A 23,310-nucleotide genomic window follows, 5' to 3' on the forward strand; every position below is an offset into this window, starting at 1 on the left:
AAGGAAGGCTCTATCCACATTTATTACAGGCACGCTGGTGGCTAATGAGGTCAATATGAGATAGACATAACTGATTGCAAAAGGCACAGCAGAAAGACTCCTTAGATGGTATATTCTGCAAGACATGGTTCTTTCTGCATTGTCTTTCTCCTCAAGAGTGATCCTGCGTGCGTTCTCAAAGGAGACAGCTGTGTTATAGATAGTGTGTCTCCAGGCCTTCTGATTGGAGGCCAGAGTAGACCTGTTATGTTGATCAATATGGCCAAGGCTGAGATGTTGTTTCAGGGAGTCCTTATATCTTTTCTTCGGGGCTCCTCTCATGTGGCAGCTGGTGGCAAGTTCACCATAGAGCACGATTTTAGGGAGGCGGTGGTCCTTCATCCTGGAGACGTGCCCTGCCCAGCACAGCTGTGTTCTCAGCAACATGGCCTCAATACCTGTGACTGCTGCTTGTTCTAGAACAGATGTATTAGTCACATAATCTGACCAGTGGATGTTTAGGATTGTACGGAGGCAGCGTTGATGGAAGTGTTCTAGGAGTTGCAGGTGGTGGCAATAGATGACGCATGATTCTGAACCATATAAGAGAGTAGACAGCACAATGGCTCTGTAAACACTAATCTTAGTACTTTTCTTCAAGAAATCAGAACATGGAGAACAGAAAAATGTCATAGAGACTAACCATTCAATAACCCCAGCCAGCTTCAATACAAAATAAAGCTCCTCCTTTTGCCAACACTGTCCCTGAAAGACTGAAAAACATCTTCTGTTACAGCCTTATAAAACCCAAGCACTCCCACTTTGATCTATCCAAGAGTTTTACCTTTGTTTCATGAAGATGTTCATAAACAACAGAATGGGGAAAACAATGTTCTGTAATGAACTCTAAGCTCCTTTACTCTGTCAGAAGCCTTCTTGTGTGAGACCATTTCTATGGTGGTCTTATCCATGCTTCAGTCTTTTCAGTCAGGCCAAGCAATGTTTACTGAAAACTTAAGATATATCATACTGTCAGAAGAGTAGTAGTGATCAATTTGAACATACTTTGTACATGTCCTTGGTATATGTTCATTTGGTGTAGAGTTTCATATGTATCCTGCTGAAGTACAATATGCAAACGTGGTGGTGATTTGCCATGCAGCAGCAAAGTGTAGCAAACTCCTCATGTGGGGTAAGGATCTAGACTAGTACTTCTTATGTGACTCACAGAGTGGATTTCATTCATAATGCTTCTACTTTTCCTTGTACCTGTTGCTGGAGGAAAATGTGACATTTTAACATCTCTTACAGAAATAAAGTATCTATACCTGGCAGTTATTAAAATACACATTTTACAGAATAAACTGTAAGCTCCTTGTTAATGTGGTTTAAAGCTTTTAAATCTTACTGGAAAAGCCTTTTAAACAAATCAAATATTAATGCTTAATAAGAGCTAAGAAAATATTGAAAATTGCAAAGTTTAATTTTTAAAAAAAAATGAAGTCCTAAAGCCTAATTACTATTAAATATTCATGGTTAAATTATTAAAAACATTATTAAACCCCAAATGCCTAAGTCATCAATTCACAGGCTTTGTATAACAGAACTTCACCAACTATAATTTTTTTTATTCAACACGACCTGTGTTGAATGAGTTCATGCACCTGCTACAGCACACAAGTCAGGCTGGTCTTAAGCTGTCTATTGTTTAATTCATATAAAGTTGCATCCAGACTCACATCCTACCTGTTGAGAACAACCTAGATATGACCTTAAGGTACCAGAGAATCCATATTTCTTACTTGAGTTGTTTCACATGAGACAGTGTATGGAGCATGAATGAATACCATTTATCTGGTCAGGCCTTGTGACAGCTGCTTCCACTTTCTGGTAATCTATATTACTTTTGAAATAGCTGCAACGAACCATTATCTCACAGATTGACAACACTTTGTTTCCTGAGAATGTTATAAGAAAGCAGCAGGAAGGTTACCTTTTGAATCTAACTCTCTGACTGAATAATAGCAAAAGCTTACAAAGCAAATGCCAAAAATATATACAGAACTCCCAACATAGCTTTCTATCGATTTTCAAGAATTGTCCAGTTCAATTTAAAGCAAACACAAGGGGCCTGCAGATGTCATTTTTGTATTTCAGTAGCATGAATCTTTTCCAGTGACAATGCAATGCATTACAATTACATCAAGCATCAGGTACATTAATACCCAGAATTGAGAGACTGCTTATTCAGTGATGCAAGAATTGGAGATTTTTAATAAGATAAGGAGATTTAAGAAATGTAAATATGAATGCGTTTTCCTTGCCTGTCATAATGAAAGCTTTTGCTGAAAGAGGGGTGGGGGGACAGAGTTGGGAATGCTTTATCTAGTCCCCAAATTTTTAGGAAAAAGGGAAAGACAGAAAGAAACATTATCTCTCAGCATCATTATCTTGGAGATGTCTCGCACATGACAATTTTTACAGTGACACATTAGCACAGAGTAGTATTCTCAGTCTTGCTGCATAATGCTCATTAAACTTTAATGAAACACTATTTCCAAAATTCACTGCCAAATGCACTTATCCTACAAATGTCACTATCAGCAATTTTACATACACTCCTGGTTGAGGAAAAAAATTGTAGGTCCATACTTTTTCTTTCTAATACCTGAGAAAGGCCAGCTACAATATAGCATTCCTCTGAGTACTCCAGATCACTTGGACTTGATTCTACCTTTTCTGCCCTTGATTCTGCCAAAACACTTCTAACACTTAAGGTAGTTTCATCAAATTGAAATTGAGATGGAGTAACTTTTATGACAATCCCTAGAATGGGAGGGACCAGTAAGTACTTCAGCACCCTTAGTTGTGGGAATGAGGGCTTCCATGTTGCTTTTTTAGCAAAATAACAAATAACTAGATGCAGAACAACATATTAACTTTTTTTTAATAGTTTGAAGTGATCCAATGGCTTTTCATTTATTTTATATGCAGATGTGTGAGTAAGAAGACATAGCAGACAATATTAGAACCCATACAGACACCAAAGACAGGGCTTCTCCTGAAAGAAAAGAGTAGATAAATTATGCTTCAGAGAATAATTAACATGTTAGCCTAACCTCTGTGACAACCCACCCTTAAGGGGAAGGAAGCACCTAAGATTCATAAATGCTTGTTGGTCGAAAGGAATAAGTCAGAGAGTCTGCAAACAATCAGAAAGTTTTATTAGTAAATTACACACTTGGCATGGAAATTGGTATGTTAGTCCCTGGCTTACTATATAAGCACACAGTAGTGGATTTTGGATAAACGGATAGAGTGAAAAGAAGAAAGAAATTAGAGAGATAAATGAATTAAAGAAAGAGAGGAAAAAAAAGGAAAAGAAAGGAAAAGAGAAAAAAAGAGGAAAAAGAGATCACTAGTTCTGTTTCCAGCATCAGTCCAGCTGAGGGGGATGTTAGTCCTGGTTTCAGCTTCACCAGCTGATAAGCGTCGATCTAACTATATCAGACCAGCCAATGAGATACCCAGGATCCTGGAGATGTTACCCAGGCTTGCGGGGGGTACCTTTATATGGACAAGTTTCTCTACCCCAAAGACAGGTTTCTTGCTTTCTATGTAAATTAGTTATCGTGTGCAGTCTATTCTTTCAGGCCTTTCTGGAAATGGGTGAGAGGGTTTCAGGAATCTTTGGTGGTCTCAATCTCACCCTACGGTCCATGTTCACTTTCTGCCAGTCATTCTTGCACTTGTGCTGCACTGTGTTTTGGTCCTTTCTCATGGTAAAGTGCTGCCCTATCTCCTCCTTGCCCCTCTTCTCCAGCTAAATCTTGTTCTTTCTCATGATGCGTTAATAACACCAATAGTCCTTGGTTATTACATCAATTCTTGTTTGTTATTACTAGCAGCCCTTGGTTGGCTCCACAGCCATCCGGTTTGAGACATACACATTAGCCCCTTCTGAGAACTGGGAGCTCAAAAGGATATCCCTTTAGACCAACGTTTACGGGGTCATTAGCTAGTGGGTTTTAATACGCATTAGCCTCCTATAGTCAAGAGCTCAAAAGGGTCTCATTTTGGAACGCTGTTTAGAGGGTCGTAAGGGAGTGGGCTTTAGTCATAGTAATTTTCCATCCTGGCCACAATTCAAGACAGTAACTTTCTCTGAAGCTTCAGTAACAAAAATATTATTCCACTTGGGTTTTTTTCAGGCAAGAAAAATAAGTTTCCAAGTCTGTTCATTAAAAATCAGGTGCTCATTAGACACATATTAGTTCCTGGGAACAGACAGCATTTCTGAGAAGTTCTAGAGGGGCTTAATTTAGATGCAGTTTGTCAAGGCCAAGGCCTAATGAGCATTTTTTGGATCATAGTGCGACCAGACAGGGGCTAAGCATGCACCACCGCAATACCCCCCGTGATTAAAGTCAACTTCTCTGGGCCTCTACACTCTCCATTAATTGACAGTTCATTTCTCAGTGTCTTTCTCTTGCACGTGGTTTTCTTTGATGATAATTACTTTTCTGAATGCATAAGAAATACTCCACAACATTAGAAGTTCTGTTATTCAGTTTTGCATTGCCATTATATCCAGATGGGATCTACAGAGAACTGTACCAGTTCAATAGACAATGATGTTCATTTTTATATTTGTTCAGATTTACTTGCAAATACAAAACATGTGGCTGTCACTTTGTGTTAGGAATGGTAGATACGGAATCAAAAGTAATTTGTGTTAAGTGGCACTGATGGCAACTGTATTTGGTTCTGTTCTTTCAGTAAGTTGAACCTGAGCAGGTGCAATGGCTAAAAATTTTCCTCATATCGGAAAGTGTAGTATAGATATTAGCCCCTATGTACCCTTAACATGCATTTTGCTACTTAGGAATGATGATGTGCTGTATCTATGGATTTATTTTTTCTTTTACTGTGTCAGTTTGAAGAGTAGAACTGCATGCTGTTAGTTCATGTTTCAAGTTGAACACTAGAGAATGTTTTCTCTTTCTTCTTGCTTGCAGTGGGTTGTAAGCAAAATTTTCTCACTAGAACCTAACATTCTTCTTCACTCAATTCTTTTTTTTTGTTCAGCACCATGTATTTGGCAGCTTTTGGGTTTGACCTCATTACCTTGAGAGTTTTGAGTATTGAAATGCACTGAAAGGCACTAAATATGCTGGCTTTCCTCATTTTTCTTCCTTTTCTGAATTGAAATATCATCTGCATTACAAAAGATGCTTATGATGCTTCAGCACTTTTCTACCTTCAGTACTTTCCATTGCCTTGCTCAGCATAAATTAGCAGCAGAAGCAGCATCATTTTGATGAAGTCCCTGATGCCACACATGTTGCAGTAACAATTGTTTTGCTGACTCCTTGGACAAATAAATAGAACAATCTCTTAATATTATCTGACATTTCTTTGTAGAGCTGAATGTCTCCTTTTATTGCTAGTAGATCTGCTATTCAAATCCACTTAATCACCATGAATTTCACAATTTAAATCTAGTTCTTGGTGTACAGTTCCATGCATTAGAAATACATATTGATATAAGAAACATTTCTAAGGTGTGAACTTTCTTTTCAGAAGCAAGATGTGCAAGGAGCTAACTGCTACTCGCCATCTCACAGTGTTCAAAATTATGCCAATGAAACCATACAAGATCACAGTCTCACACAAAAATGAAATAGATAGTTGCACAGTGTGTTGTGTAAGATGCAAAAACATAACATCAAAAAATACTGTTTCAAGTAAGCTGCTAATGCTTACCAATCACAAGTATATTTTTTGAAAATCCAATGCTTTTCATTTTTATTTTGTAAAAAATCCCACTGCCACATTCCTTCTATTAAAAAATTAAATATCTCTATCACTTAGCATATGTTCTTCAAACTTAACATTTATTTAAAAGAATAGATACCGCAGTGAAATAGAAATTTATGCTGAGATTTTGGCAAGAAAGGACATGTGAACACAAGTATCATCATTTATATTCATCAGTAGTTCCACGATTGTGCAGAAACCAGGCTTATCTCTACTTTAACATAATTCATACACTCATTTGAACTCACCAAATCAAACTGAGAAAGGCCTTATAAGGAAGCAAAGAGTACAAAACTGGAATGAGATTTAAGTAGTTAGAGGTTACTAAATTCTCTTGAAAATCGAAAGTCTCATCTTTAGGTGCAAGCACAGGCTTACTCCTTGATTGTTATATTTCACACAGCAATAAAATAGATTTCATTAAGAGAAAGAAACTCACACCTCTCTTCATTTTAGTGTGTTATATTCACAAACAACTAAGTTTGTTCTTATAATTAGCACTCTTTCACTTTGTACAATTACAGTGCATTCTGAATTTCTATCAAAAGCAAGTAAACATGACCATCAAAAAGTGTGATATCTACTTTTGCATTCTCTAAAGGTAAATAGTGAAGCTAAACTAGTTAAGTATCATCTCTTTTCTCAGTGATGTATTTGTAGTTCATTCACATGACTTCATCTGATGACTTTCCAGTATTACAGCACAAACCTTCAGAGATTCATGAGTTGTCTTCTGCTTATGTGACTTCTACATTGAATTGGCTTGTAGTTCTTCAGTCTCTCTTCTCCCTGCCTGGTGTCATATGAAATAACTTTATGTATCACTTAGGAATTTGGCTCCACAGATGTAAATTCAGGCTAGGATTTTGTTCTAAAATTCCTAGAAGCATCTCCTAGGTGACAGCCTACCTCCACCTGATGTATTAATATGGTGTGCTATATTTCCCTTAGTATAGCAAAATTACATAAAGGTTTAGTGATCAGAAAATCCACCTCTGCATTGGTATTCCTGCTTTTCCCAGGCAGAAAACACATCTTTCAAATCTTTCTCCTTTTGTGATGAAAAGATTTTGATCCATTTGTGTTCTCTTTGAAGTACTATTTTTTTATATATTTAATAAGTACAGAGAGAGGAAAACAGCAGCATGAACTCATTAATTTTCAAATAAGAATGGATAAAGAGAAACAGTCAAGTTATTGACAATCCCTATGTATTTTTCTGAAGTGAATTATATTGCCTAAGTTTTGTTAATTCTGTACTTTCAGAAATAAAATTTGTGTTCAAGCTGAGGCCTTAAGCCACAGGTTTCCACAAAAAAATTCAAATGCCAGCTTCTGCATCCCTCCACAGATATAGACATTTTTTTGGGCTTGCATTAATTATTAATTTATTTTGCCATACATCCTTAATAAAAAGAAAGCCTAGGTTACTCTTTTTAATTTTGTCTTCGTGTTTTAAATGGTCTGAACGGAAGAGGAAAAGACTAACCTTCAACAAAAAGGAAAAAGTTATGGTTTTTTTTTTCAGATCATATTTAAGTAGAAGAAGAATTCACTTCATCAGAACTATTAATAAACTGGACCCAAAATTCAGCGCATGTAAACTGACAGCTGAATCAAAATCAATGGAATGAGAGTGATTTATTCTAAGAAGCCACTCTTTTTGTTGTTGTTGAGCAAATGCAAGGAGATGGGAATATAAGGTGTTTTAATACACTTCCCATCATAATACTGGAAGCAAAGCTGTATAACAACCGTTTCATTGCTATTATCCATCAATAAGTTGGAAGATGGTATAAATGTATTTCAGGTCTCTAATAAGAGACTTAATGACCACTAAATTTATATAACTGTACAGCACATAATAAGTAAGAATTTAGTTGTACTTCAAACTGTAATTTGAGTTCTACCATAAGAACAAAGAGCATTTCCGTATTTGAAATGCTTATTACACTAATTTAACAATACTGTAATTTTGTTTCTAATGCAGATATTGACAGGAAATATTTTCATGGAGTCAGTGCTAGTACACCAGTTACAAGTAAGATCATGAACAGAGATTGCAAAATAATTCTTTACAGTGAGATTTTGTAGATGCTGATACAGAAATATACTTCTACAATTTACAAGAGGCTTGTTTTTAGACTTAGAAAACTAAAAAGCTAACACTTATTTGCTTTCCTAATAAGACTCTAGAGGATCTATGTTTCAGTCAGCAAACATCTGCTAACAAAGGCCTATGATACTCTCAGGCTAGATGACCAGTTTATTTCTGCAACTGTAAAAAAAAAGCTGCCTGTCGTTTTCAGCATCCTTTCCTTACCACTACTTGCCATATTTTTTGACCTGTGATATATTGTGTCTAAATTAAGCAGCTGATGTACCATGAGCTTTTAGTAGGAACAAGTCTTTACCTATAAAATGCAAACTATGAGATGTCTGATACCTTTACATAAGAGGAGGAAAACCCAAAGTAGAGGTTACAAAACTGAGGGATTAATAGGAAGAAAAGCTGCTATGAAACTTCAGACCTTTATTAGTTCTTCAAATGCATGACAGTAACAATTATACTACAGTGATATGCTTCATGCTATTTCATAAAAACTGTTGAAAATGTAGGTCCCATATTAGACAGGAAACATTGCAAATGATATATGTAGACGTGTCAGAGACAATGCTTAAACAAAGCGCTGTTTTGCCAGTTTTTTGAAGCAAAGTGCAAAGACAGTTTTCAGTCAAAACCATACTCTCAACGTCTCCTTATTGAGATTATTGCAATACACAGTTCAATTGTAAACTGATACATTGTATATTTTAAAAAATATGAAAGTAGAAACAGAAAGAAGATTGCAGAAAATGGAAAATACCAAGTTTTATTTTGTATTTGTTTTCTAAAAATAAATATTTTAAGCTATATTTTTAGAGACTATGAACTCTAGTTATGGGCTGGTAACCATACCTATTGTATATTTTTATTAGTTCACAAATGTATAGTGTGTGAACATGCTTAGATTGCAATCTATTTGGAACAGAGACTACATTTGATTTCTGTTTCTACAGCAGCTAGTACAACACAGTACCTGCTGTATTCCCTAGTTATATATTTTGTGTGGTAAATATAACAATCATCTTAGAAACTGAAAATCTGAAAATTAATGTGTTTATAATTTTTAGGCATCCTGGACCTAGATAGAATTTTGCTTTGATGTACTGTCCAGCATTGCTTACAGTATTTGACAGACTGAGTTATCCAGAAACCTTCAGCTAACCAAAGATATTGTACTGAATCTGTTGAATTATCCTTCACCTTCTGCCTATGGGTAACTTACAATTTCTGATACCTAATACTGTGTCCGAAATGTATTGTGAGAGATAAGGTAAATGGATGCAACTGGTGTATGCATACAATTTACAATGGCATTCTTTGGCATGCCTTTCATCTCAGAGGCCTTTAATTTGCCTGTTTGACCTTTGATAAAAAACACTGCAGTTAGAACTAGCACCCATGACTACACACAGGGGTAAATTTGGCAGCTACTAGACTCATAAGCTTGTAGATCAAGCATTCATGGTCACACAGTAGATGTTTAGAAGATCACATTTATGGAATGTATTCTGCAAGAACAAGGAAAAAAAGATTACAAAATGGCCTCTTTTCATTAAGGCTGTCTCTTTTCTGATGGTTGGGAAAAGGGATGTAGGTCATTCAGAATTCAGAGCAAGTGAAGCAGAGCAAAACCCTTTGCAATCATTTCTTGTGACATGAAATATAATATCTAGTGGGTGTTGCTGATACTGGCAGCTACATTCAGGATATATCTCTTCCGAGACTGTGAAGGGAGACTAAAAGGAACAGTGAGATACCTTGAAGTTGAAACATTAGCTTTGTCCTGATGCAGCAAGAGTCTGACAAGTTGACAGACACAGAAATATTGCTTTAGGAGAAGAGGTGCAAGTAGGGAGGAGAAATTATTTTTGCACAAAGACGAACTCCTCTGACCACTGCCTTGAGTCCAAGGGAGGAAAAAATGCAGATCCAGGAGACCCAGTCCATCAAAATGCTTCTCAGAAAACCTTTGATACCAGGACTTATGCATTGAATTATCCCAGACAATCGAAGAGTCGAGCCTCTTAGAATGTTACTATAATAACTATGCAGAATCTCTTCCTTCATATGGAATTTCTAGACTATATTGGTTGAAAACAAATTATAAACAGTTTTTTCCTTCCAATTAAATTGTTATATTTGTTTCATTAGTGCATAAAACCAAACTGCAGGCAGGCCATGAACTTCTCAAATGGAGTAAACCCAAATATTTTCTCCTAAAGTTTTTAAAATTTGCAATATAAACTCAGTGCTACTGTTAGTTACTAAATAATGTCTCTCAAAGTCGTTAATGCTAGGACCACCTTTTTTGTTCTGACAGTGCAGAACAGCAAACGAATTCATAGAAGTACTTCTTAATCTTCTATGAAGTAATTTAAAATAAATCTATTTATACATTCCTTAGCTAAGACGTTAAATTGAAAAATAATTCTAGTTATCATTTAAAACTGCTTAAACTTTCAAATCCATTTCCATTTTCTTACCAGAAAAAAAAGAAAATAGCTGTCTTTGAGATGTATAAATTTCACTGTGAGGTGATAGCTCATTGACATAGTCAGAGTAGGCAAATGAAAGGTGAGTTTTTAATGTGTTATCAAACCTGTCAGATTGTCTTTTCAGCATTGATTAACAAGATTTATATGATCTAGGGATGGAAAAGTCAATTCTAACAAAACTCCCCATCTCAAATTCTCCCAGCTTCTTCTTAACTTTTCCAGTTCTAGTTTGAGAACTTCATATCTCTTAACTTTTTCATCACCTAAGAAATCTTATCCTCCAAACTACAAGTTTGGTTCAGCTGATTATTAGAAACAAATGTACAAAAATAAACTAGTGCTTTTATTATTCTTCTTGATTTTTACACCAAGTTTCAGCTCAGAGGAAATGCTTTTGACCAAGTTATAAACTCAATTAGAGATGTATAATAAAATTGCAGAGAGAGATGTGCCACTAGTGGTATGATCTATAGTGGATAAATTGTTTTGCTGCTGTAGGCAGTACAGGTTCTTCTATTGAAGCTTCCTAATGTAGTTTTAGACCTAATCTTATTCATATCTTAAAATCTAAACTGTTTAATGTAAAATAAGGAAAATCTGGGTTTTGACAAACTCTTTGTAAATTATGAAAACACTGAAGTTTCTGATATCTGATCTTCTGACTGGACAACTCTTCCAATTCCAACACTTGCATGAGCTGGCTCCATATTGCTTAAGAAGAAAATTGAGGCAAATGCTTTAAACTTTCAGACATGAGAAAAAGGTTCTACTGGCTTAAATGTCTGGAATGTGGAGCACTCAGGAATATGTGTCAGTGAGCATTAGCAGAAGTGCTCTCTTGCAGAGCTGGGAAGGGCTGGGTAGGTGCTTACAGAAACTGTTTTATCCCAGTTGTTGCTATGACCACGGGGAAAAGGCAGGGGAGAGTGTAGTGATGAGACTGTGGGATACTCTTGCCTAACAGATCATGTGACATGCTTGGCAGACTGACCTGTGTTTCATTAGGTAGCAGTGTGAGGAGTTTTTGAATCAATGTAGTAGTTGAAAGGTTTATACCTTGGCCATTAACCTTTTCCCTGAATTCTATTTGGCCTAAAAGAGAAGAAGTTTGAGAGCCCTAGGGAGGGGGCTGTGTTCCCACTTCCCCGCCCTTTATCTATATTCCTAAGATTATAAACAAAGTGGTTAAATTATACTATTCCAACAGGATTATATTTAGCTTTTTGGTTTTTTGTGTTTGAAAACTGAGAGCAAAACTGGGCAGAGATAGTGGTAGCATTTACAGTCTTGGCTCCAACCACTGTGACAAGTTCTCTTCATGATGCCTCCAGCAGGATACGACTGCCCGGCTCTGTTCACCTCTTTCTACCTTTAAATATCTCCTCAGTGAAAAAACATCTTTCATCCTGATCTAAACTCTGTATGAACTGGTGAGGTAATTTTAGAAAGAGATTAAGTTATTACAAACTTTGCTTTACTGAAATATTTAAGTAGTATGGGTAACATTGTAAGGTGGCTCATAAGGAATAACCTACCCTGTTGTGAAGCTCAAATCTAATACATTTGTGTCATGCAAACATTTTTGAGAGTGAGCTTAACTTAAATTGGAAGTTTTAATTGTCCAGTAAATATGCGAACTGATTCTGGCTGGTTGTCTTCCATAACTCATAAACATTTCGTGTCATATCCCTATGTTGCAATTTATTTTTGATGAAAAGTAATTTAAACGTTTGCTGTATCTGTTCTTAATGAATGTGTTCAACAGGCCTGTCCTGAATACATTTTAATGTCAAGAATCAGGTCTTTCTTGGGTGTTACAGCTGTATAGCTAAATGCTTTTTGATTCTCTCATCACACTGGAAAATCAAAATCAATTCTATTTAAGTTGATTGCATAATTTCACTGACCTGATTTAGAATGTAACACATATTTTAGAAAAAGAAGGATGATAATTTTATTATTTTTTACCACTTTTACTTTTAAATATTGGTGATTTCTGAAGGATAATTTTTCTGAAATTAGAAAGTTTTATATCTGAAATGCAATTTTTTTTAAATTATTTTTAAAATTATTTTTTCCTTGTTTTTAATAATATGTTTTCTTACTTAATCTATTTAATGTTAACTTTTGGTCAATCTAAAAGCACTTTTGAACTTTTATCAAACTCTTGTATATAGGTGATAATATGGGCAAAGTTTGTAAATATATATTTTCCCTATCTAGTCACTAAAGTGAATTGTTTCAAATCCTACCCAAGAGCTTTTCACCTGGGAAAACAGATCTATAAGACTTTTTGTAGCTAAGTGAGAATCACATACAGTGGAATATAGAGCCTTAATCTCTTTGTAGTGTTTTGGTCCTCCTAATAATAGTTTGGGTCTCAATTTCATTGTCTTCTGTTGCTTTCCATTATTGTTCATGATCTCAACAAGCATAATCCAAAACAAATGTGAAGCTTCTGTTTTTCTATCTTGAACGTCAAGTTGGGCAGTCACAGATGATATGAATACTATCCTCTATCTTAAAATAGCTGAATTCAAATTGTGTTTTATTTTGTTTTGCCTATCTACCAGAAAATCTTCAGAGTTTTAGAGAGAGGTCTAAAACGTCATCCAAAATGCTAATTATATGTATATATATATGATAGATTCACTATTCATGAAAGCTGTTTTGTTTTATTCTCTTTTTTCCCTGATGCAAACCCATGCTAAAGTATTGTGGTCAACAAACATGTTCTTTTTTGGTGGGAATTTTTGTCCTTGTTATTAGTGTAGATGTAGAAGATATTTAAACAGACATCTCTCCATTGCTGTTTAGGTTCTTAATTTGAAGTCACACTTTTCTAGGTATATTTTCTCTCAAATTCCTTGCCAGCACTGATTTGAAAGAGTTGACATCCATTTATCCAGTATAGTATTGACAGCAATAAATGGGCAAATACCCCCCCCCTTTTTTAATCTCAAACCTCTCTTTTCTTGGGTAATATTTATTTCTAAATATATGTATAAAGTACTACTAGTATCAAGTTTTCCCAATTTGCATTGCAGAGCATAGGATTTTATAATACATTTGACAGAATAAAATCCACAGCTTGTCAGTCATTATAAAAGGAATTAAGTATTTCCAATCTGCAATTGCATAAATTAGTTGCTTGAAGAAAGAGCCCTAAGGCACTATAGAGTGTTAGACATTGTTATAATTTGTGAGGTGACAAAACTGTCTTGTCTTTCTCTACATTATACTACAGAAAAAGACTAAGAATTTCTATATTAAAAAACAAAAAAGATAAGTTTGTGGGGGTTTTTAAAAACTATTTTCAATGGGAATATATCATGATTTAGGATGCATTTCAAAGGGCTGGTTTTCAGAGCACCTTAACTCCTATTTATAATGGTGGAGCTGAGATTGTGCAAATGTCAGCATTTTAAAACACAACCAACATTGCTTTTAGCATTCTGCAAATCTAATCACAGTACCAGAAGCATTATACTAGAGATCTCCAGAATATTTTGTGACATTAATACTAGGGGAAATAGCCATATATTTTACATATGTAAACATAAAAGTAGAAACAAATCCTACTATTACAAATTCCAGTTACCATTATCTCTCTTTTGTTATTCATAAATAGTGCCAAAAGCTAAATATAACAAAACACATTTAATGGATGCACTGTTATGAGAAATCATAAGATACCAATTTGGAAGGGACCTCAAAGATCATCTGGTCCAACTTTTCTTGTCAAATGTACAGTCCAGACAAACTGGCCCAGCATCCAGCAGGAATCAAGCTCCTGTAATAGTTCTCATACAAAATAAAAATATTTTTGAAAGTAATTTCTTATTAAATTTAAAAAACCAAAATTCTTAAACTTCTGCAAATAGTATTTCTACAAATAAAAATCATTCCAAGCTTTTAAAAAAGTAAACTTCTTTTGAAACTACTTTTATTTCTGTTTTGTCTAGAAATGAATATATCTAATAATTAAATGTGGAATAAAAGTAATGAAATTTTACTATTATATGTTTGCTTTGTTCGTGGGAATGCAAAAAATAAACCCCGCATTTTCTGAAGCTGGAGAAATGCATAACGGAAGCTTAAATAACAGAATCTAAGTACTTTATGTGTTCCTGTGTTGGGGACAGGAATATCTAACAGAGATTTTTCTACGGTGTACAATATAATCTTATTCTGCCGTGATCCAGTGGTTCCTTTAGAACTGGATTTGCAATGTTTCATTAGATTGCATGTTATTCTACCTTTATAAGTATTTTTTAGTGCACTTGTTTGGATTCTGGGGTGTGCTGGCAGAAACCCTGGAGTAATATACTTAGACTGGAAAACACTACAGCAGAGGCACAAGTCCATGTGCCTTTTTCTTTCATTTGGGAAACTATCCCTCTACCCACTACAGCTCTACCACTAAAGAACCCTTTTCTTGATATAATCTCTGCCTTTATAGAAAGGGATTTTTGGAATTATGACACTATGCTGACAAATCTCTTCCGGACAACTTTCAGAGTAATCCTGCTGATATCAACAATAATGCTCACAGGCTAAGTCTCTATCAAGCAGATATGCAGGCAAAAATCACACCAGAGGAGCTAAGAGTCAAGAGGAGAGGTGGTATAAATGTTACTTTTTTGGAACAAAGCAGACTATTCACCCAGCAAATAACACAGCCAAGTGACCGACTTAGAGGGAAGAGAAACTGCCAGTGAAACAGCCTGGCAAGTCTGCCAAAAAGCCAGATGCTGCTACTGAAAAACTACCTCCCACAAATTGGCATTGGAGTCTTACAGAGTTGGCACTCTGTGGTACCTGCTTTGCTAACCCACAATCTGTCTTGAATACATTATTTTACTAGCCTTTCCTGTTATCAATAAATGGGTAATATTATTCTGTTTTCACTTATTAAATTCTCCTTAGCAACTGTTGTTCTTTTGACAGATGTAAGCGAAAAGAGAGTAAATGTGAACACCATGTTTTGGAAGAGAAAAAGAAGGGTGATTTCTTTCAAAAATGCTGCACAGGGCATATGATCTCCAAACCTTGCTGTTTGCTTACTGGTGTAATTTATTTCTTCAATATTTTGACATTATCCAGAGATGACTGTTGGCACTACAGTTGTCACTACTTGGAGAAAACGAGCAATTTAATGAATTTCTGTTCTCTGAGCCACTGAAAATTAAGGCTATGAAGCCTGCTGGATGTGGAAAAGCAGTTTATGAACATTTCGGGTACATATAAAGGGGATTAACTCTATCTCTCCTATACAAAGAATATGGAAAGAAAGGAAGGAAGAAAGGAAGGAAGGAAGGAAGGAAGGAAGAAAAAGAAAGAAAGAGAAAGAAAGAAAGGAGAGAAAGAAAGAAAGGAAAGAAAGAAAAAAAAGAAGGAAAGAAAAAAAGAAAGGAAGGAATAAAGCAAGCAAGCAAGCAAGAAAAGTCCTGGATTTAAAGGAACTCTTATATTTTATCGAGAGAGGAACCTCTTTTCAAGAATTAGCCCTTGCTTATGTGAGGCTAATTTCTATAGTGATTGTGAAGTTCTGATGTATGAAACAGAGCTCTTGCCTAGCGTGAGCTGGAGTGCTGGCATGATGACTACAAAAAGTGACATTGAGGTACTGCTTATTTTGTACTAAATTGCATTCATAGAGGAACTTTATTGCCACAGGTCTCTAACAATATCATCCTCTCAGCAAATCTAGACATAGGTACTTAAGAGTTCAACAGAAATTGTTCCTTATGAATTGATGAAAATGGAATTCATATAACTAGACAGAGGTTTTTTCTTTTTTTCTCTCAGAAGACAATTCTCAGTGGTTTACAGTCAAAAAAGACAGGATGCAAATGAAGGCTATTATAAAATAATTCCAATTGAATTTCTAAGAACAAAACGGTTAACACTGTCACTTCTAAGAAATGTGAATTACAGAAAAAAATGTAGTGGCTGCTGCAAAAGCAAGGAAAGCACAATATTATCAGTAGCCATTCATATAGATCAATTAATTGTGACCCCAAATTAGACACTGCTGCTTTGTGAGAACTGTTCTTAACTCAAATAGTATGTAAAAGCTCTGTTATTTCAGATAATATATTTTCCCTTATTTTCAGTGAAAGAAAATACTACCGAGTTATAGAATGAGTTGAAAAGAACGTATTTTACCCCATTATCACTGATGTCTCAATCCATAGAAATGTTAACATACTTTTGATATGTTAATTGTTTTGTATGTTTGTTCTTACATAATGGAAGGGGAATACCTATCTGGTACCTGCCTCATTATTTTCAATACAGCTCTGAGATTGCATTAGGATTAACTGAAACATAAGAAATAGGGTGCAAACAAAGGGTTCAGACTTTGCCAGTATGTTTTAAATTAACAGAAGACACTTCATGTATCAGGCATGCTCTGCTATTTTCTGTGTTTCAGTGGATGGTCACAGATGGATCATCATAGAGGAACACATGTACTTGATCAGAGTGGGACTAGATATTTGTGCTAAAATCCTGCTGGGCAGCATGTGTCAGGGAGCAGGGAGGGCTAGTGGCCTTGAGAGGGAGGTGATCCAGTAGCTGTGGGTCATGGCACATCTGGCAGGACAGGGACATCACCGGGATGTGGTCCCACAGGTCACAAGGAATGAGGGTAGAGCAGGGCTAGTTCTGGGAACTGGGGTCATCCATGCTGGGGTAGCAGGGCAGGCATGGGGGGGATCAGTGAGCAGGTGGCTCCCAGACCTCGTCACAGGTCACCTCCACATTGCAGAAGAGCTAGATCTCACCACTCGTATCCCAGTCTTGGGGAGGGGCAATGTTGTACAAAACTTCTCATTTGATCTTAGAGTTCATATAATAGTTCTCCATATCAGCCAAAAAGAGTTTGAAAACTGAAGATTACCTAACAACTTCGCAAAACTGAATGAATTAAAGTGTTGGAGTGTGTTCCTGAGGAGTGTGTTCCTTGTGAAAACTGTTTTACCTTTTTTGAAGAATGTTTTAAAAGTTTGCTCTGCTTCAGTCTTGAAATTAAGCAGATAATTCTTATATTTACTAATGTTTATGGCATTGTTCATTAATTTCTTTCCACAAAAGATTTGGTGGGTAGATCATAAATTATATCTTCTCTAGAAACAGATTTTGACAAATCATAAAAAGGCAATATTTTAATTCAACTGTTTTAGATGACTGCTTCATATTTTGATTTCTACAAATTAAATTAATCAACTTCTCTCTAATATATTAGGCAATATGGGCTTTTAAGAAAAAGGTAAGGCAGCAAAAGATTACAAATTATATTGCTATATGTTATGGATTTGTTGTTACTTTGAGTGCAAATAACCTTTATGAGTCTTGTAATGGGAAATTGTTTTAAATTTGATCTTCAAATCTCCCGCTTCTGACATTTCAAGAAATTGAGAATATTACATACACTTTTACACATAAAAGTAATGGGAAAATATTTTCTTTATGTAATTACATTCAGATATAAATCTATTTTGATTTGAATTCACTGAATTAAAATAAAATTATTGAAGGCATAAGCAGTGTTACCAATTTAATTTAAAAGCAAACATACTCAAATGTACAAAATACAATATAGCTGAAAGTGTGAATCATTTAAAATGAGCTCAAAACTAAGATAACTTTATTTTTTGTTTGATGACTATACAAAATATACAGAAGAGAAAAATAGTTGTTTTGTTAAAATAATTTGGTTTTTTTTAAGGTATTCCCCAAGGAAATTATTGTTTAATATTTTAATGTAGATTTCCTTTATTTCTATGCGATGGGAAAAGTCACTGAATTGAGACTTAGAGAACAAAAAGAGGTATGTCACAAAAATTTCATTTTGAACCCTGGCAAAAGGTTTGTACTCATATACAAAATGGATGACTACAGTTGTCCATTTCAACATAATTATTGGAAGAATTATTCTGTAAAAACTAGAGAAATGTTCACACACTATAGTTATATGGATGAAAAATCAAAAACTGCTATGTGTAGCATTCAATTCCTATACAAGTGTGAAATTAAAGGAAGAGTATTATTACAGCTCCTCTGGAATTTTCTGTTGAATTAGTTTTCTCAGCAAAAACATAATTTTCACATTACTATAATTTTCCAGAAGTAGTTTTAATTCCTTTTATTCCTCTTCATTTCCCATTGTGAATAAGAGAGTGAAATATTTATCTTTTGATAACATCAACCTGTAAATTTTTTTAAAAAATTACCAATATTTGTTCAATTCAACTTCACAAACATAAAACTGATTTCCTCATATTTTTTTTGGAAATTGGTATTATGGAAATTGTTTTTCTGATTTTCCTTCCTTTATGTAGGTAGATCTATGTCCTCCAGAAAGTTTTTTCCCTGATTTTTCTAATTAAGTTTATTTTGGGGGTCTTTTCCCACATTTTTACCAAACCTAGTGCTAAATCCTACTGTATTATGGTATCCTGCAAGCTCTGTCATTTTTCAGTGGTTCCTAGATGCTATGCCCACATAATTCCTCCTGCGTGTTCTACACTGATAAGCACTTTCTCTCTATGTGATGGAGGTCAGCTAAGCAACCTACAGAAGGTAAAGAAGAGAGCCATGTGCTTGGAGGACTGAAAGAAGGGAAATAAAATATACCTTTATGTTTATCTCTGTGACCTCACTTCCCCAGTGGCAAGTGAGTGATCAGTGTGGATAAATAGCACATAAAATAGCTGTTTAATTTCGCGTTACCCCTCTCCCAGTCCTAGACCCTCTCCAAAATACATAAACTGCAAATTATCCACCGTGAAAGTTATAGGAGCATTAACCGGCAAAATAAAACTCGGAGAAATTGTTTATTTGGACCAGAGATTCACACAAATTATAGCATAGAGAGAAGTACCAGAAAAAATATTTGTGTCATTGCTGCAGAGGAGGAGGTTTCGATCTAGAAAGAGATTATTTTGCAGTTTGAAAAGTAGTTACCTGCAATACGATGGCAGATTGTGTTGATAATATTAATGGAATGAAACCCAGCACAAGAAAATTCATAAGCTTGAGGGAAACGTACAGCAGCTGTGGCTTAGTTTCACTGAAATGAAAATACTCACTTATATTTTTCCAGACTTCTTTACAATGTAAAAATAAAATGCATATCAATAAGTAAAGCAATATAAGAACTTTAGTGAGCACACCCCCTTTCATTATTTAACAGATTAATACATTAAATGGTTCTGAACATCTTTTGTCCGTGCAGACATATGCATGAATAATAAAACAGATGGTCAGTTCCTTCTTACATACACACCGGACTGAATTTGTGAACGCAGTGTCAACTCATAATTAAGTTGGAATCCTATAACTTTATTTTTTAAAGAAATCTGTCTTTTCCAATTATCATTACCTGATTCAAACTACCAGAAAAGATGAAGTGGACCCCTGAAATTAAAAAGGAAAAAAAAAAAAAGATATCCCACTATATAGATCGGAAATACCTAGTGATGGATAAAACGAAATTTGCAACACACTTTGACTTGCAGTTAAGCAAAATAATGTCCCATCATGCTTGGTTTGATTTCTTTTCCTCCAAGGCATCTTGTACATGTTTCAGGGAAGACATACTTGCAGAGACTGATGGACAGTCCGCTTTTCTGTCTATGCAAACTAGGGTAGTGATGTCCTCTGGACTAAAGTCTATGAGCAAGACACTCAAGGAGACAAGTTAACTCCTACATTTTGCATTGCATCTGTGGTGTATCAACAGAACCAAACCATTATTTTTTTCATTGTTTTGTGTTTCTCGCTTTTTTCATGTCAGTCAAGGGTAAGTGGTACATTTCACAGGGGGTATAGGTTAATTACTGGCATAAGCATGGCTTCTACTGCACATGACAGTGTCACAGCATCTGCTGCACACTTGCAGAAAACTGCAGCAGGCAACATGGGGAAAATGTAGTGTCATTATGAAGTAATGGCCTGAAACAATAGGAGCACCTGCTTCTTCCCGGGTATCTCCTGGACATATTACTATATACATCAACTGCATCTTGCTGTAGCTGGTAACTGCCCACTTAATGTCCACAAAGTCAGCATGGGTCTGGTCACCACTGGTTTGGCTCAAATTAGAGGCTCCAGGCTTGACATCATTTCAAAAATTAAATCAGTTCCTTATATAGGATACCATTTATGTCCTATGGGTTACCATCTGTCATACATATATCATCAGATGCAAATTTAGTTAGTAAATTACTTACTCCATAAACTTGGTACTCAAACTTCAGTCATTATCAGAACAATGTGTAGGGTTTAAATACTATATGTGGACAGTTCTTAGCTCGGATTTCCTTACTGTACCACTAATGCCTTATGTGTAACTCTCTTGGGTTTTTTATTAGACTGTATATGTCCAGCTCATTATTGTTATACCTAACTTTTAGCAAACATCCACATAAGCATTGTCCTGAAATAGTTTTCAGAATTGTATTAGTTTGCAAGCTTTCCTCTGGTTACTAATGTATTGCTTATCTTATACACACTGGAGATTTTCAGAGAAAAGGTATTTTAGTTTTTAAAAGAGGTATTATAATTGAGAATTGGTCTAACTGCTTAAATTGTTGCTGCTAATAGAGTAACATCTCATCTCAACTACTGAAGAGATTAATGAAAAAAAAAACCCAAAGAAAATGGGAAAGGGGACATTCATCAGTAATAGGTTGTATAACAGTAACACTCTATAAATAGAGTGAATCAAAAAGATTCCAAAAAGATTCTTTACATCTCAGTGGGTAAGTTTATTTTAAGGTAGTTATCACAAAATTGTGCAATGTAGATGTAGACATGACAAGTCAGGAAATACGCTTTGGATCAACTGACTTTCTCATCTTTTTATGCATCTGCTCATCCAATATCCTACTATCTTCATCAAATACACAGATGCTCTTACATCTTTTAAATACCAAATACTTTGTACATATTCAAATGCACCAGTCCAAATTCAAATATGCAGCAAGTACTTTTATCAATAATACGACCTTCTCATTACTTGCTTTAAACAACCAAATAGAGGCAAAGATAAGAAACACAAGGTCTGAGAACAGAAAAAAAAATAAGGAATGAGAGTATAAACCAGATTTTAAGCACTTTTTTTTTCCTACTCTATCCAGGAAGCAGAAATTTGAGACTCTAGAACTGGTTACAAAAATATAAGCATGTTTACAACATCCTTCTGCAGTTTTGGGTTTTTTTTCAGTCCACTGTTTGATACTGATGTTAATATTTGTAAGAAAACTGAAGACAATCTCCTACCTCCTGATTTTTTTTTTTAAATTAAATGCTTCATGTTTTAAAGAAGTGCTGTGATCCCACAGCTAGAAAAGGAAATTAAAACTCTACCTGATAGAGCACCACTGTCAGTTGGTGGGTACTGATCAGCTTGTGTCATTTTGTGATGGAATATACATGTGCCTGATTTCCTTCTATGCCTTCTTTTTGCAGCATGGAAGAATGATAGATCAAACCTGTCAGGATTACTATGGACAATTATTGCTACAATTAGTACTGTGGACAACATGAACAGGGTAGATATATCCTGTGGTCTTGAATAAGTCCTTTTGCTCCTTTCTAAACTTGAGACAGAAAATATTTGTGTACTGAGCACTAGGAGGCACAACACCCATCTCTGCAGAAACAGTTGTTTCTAAAGGAATTTCAATGTTCTGTTAGGTTTATATTTTGATATACATTTCTTGTGTTCACTCTGCTTTTGAGAGACTAAATATTTATACCAACTTTTTCTCACACAAGCATATTTCTAGGCAAAATATTACTGACTTTTAAATTCTTACCTATCACTTTATTAAGAATGAGCAAGTCAATTTTATGTCAGTGTTAGTAAATGTTTATGACAATTTTGCATGACTGCTTCATATGACATACTGTTTGTGCTTTTTCTGTCATTACAGTGTTTCAGAGAAATGTGGTCAGCAACAATTTCTTTGACAGTAATTGTAGGACAACAGATAAGACAATACTAACAGGTCACACTGTGGAAAACCTGTCAAAATAAGATTTCAGGTCAGGGAAAAAAAAGACTGGTGGCAGTTCCTGGAGTGGACTGACACAACCTTCATATCAAAATGTATTATTTAACTTCATGGAAGAATATTTCACTGAAAGCTGGAACACACTCTCCTATATACATCTAGTATCAAGTTTATACTAGAGATGTGAATGAGGAGAATACCTTCAAAAGAAGCTTCCAGGATCCTTGTGAAAGAAAGTAAGTCCAAAAAAAAGAAACTTTTCTATACATAGCATCAAATTCAGTGATTCTAATTCAAATTTCCAGTTACCCTTCTCCTAAAAAACCAGCAAAACTTGGCTGCTCAGCTAAAGATGTCCACAAGAGTGGGATTTTTTTTTTTTTTAGAATTGTAAGTCTTAAGTAATTAATTTCAATCATAAAAACCTCACTCCAGAACTAACATTTCTTTTCTGAGAGGATGATGGTAGAGAGAGAACACAGAAGGCGTGGATTAAAATTGAAAGAAAGAGATCTTTAAGATCTTAGTCTCACTAAGACACTGTCCTGTTGACGCCAAACTCCCACCTTGTGGATTGAATAAAATGGAAGTTTAATAGGAAAAGTAAAAGTAAAATAGGAATTAATTGACTATTTCCCATCAGCAAGCAGACATCCAGACACTTCTAGAAAAGCCAGGTCTCAGCCTCCATAACAGTGGCTTTGGAAGGCAAACACCATAAACATGAATATCTCCACCTTCCTTTTCCTTTTCTTCAGTTTTTATTGATCAGCACAATGCCATGTGGTGTGGAATATACCTTTGAACAGTTGGGGTCAGCTGACCTGGCTGCGTCCCCTCCCAGTCTCTAGTTTGCTCCCAGCCCACTGGCTAGGGGCAG

The sequence above is a fragment of the Chiroxiphia lanceolata genome, chromosome 1 (genome assembly GCF_009829145.1).
Source record: "Chiroxiphia lanceolata isolate bChiLan1 chromosome 1, bChiLan1.pri, whole genome shotgun sequence".
In the NCBI taxonomy this organism is placed as follows: domain Eukaryota; kingdom Metazoa; phylum Chordata; class Aves; order Passeriformes; family Pipridae; genus Chiroxiphia; species Chiroxiphia lanceolata.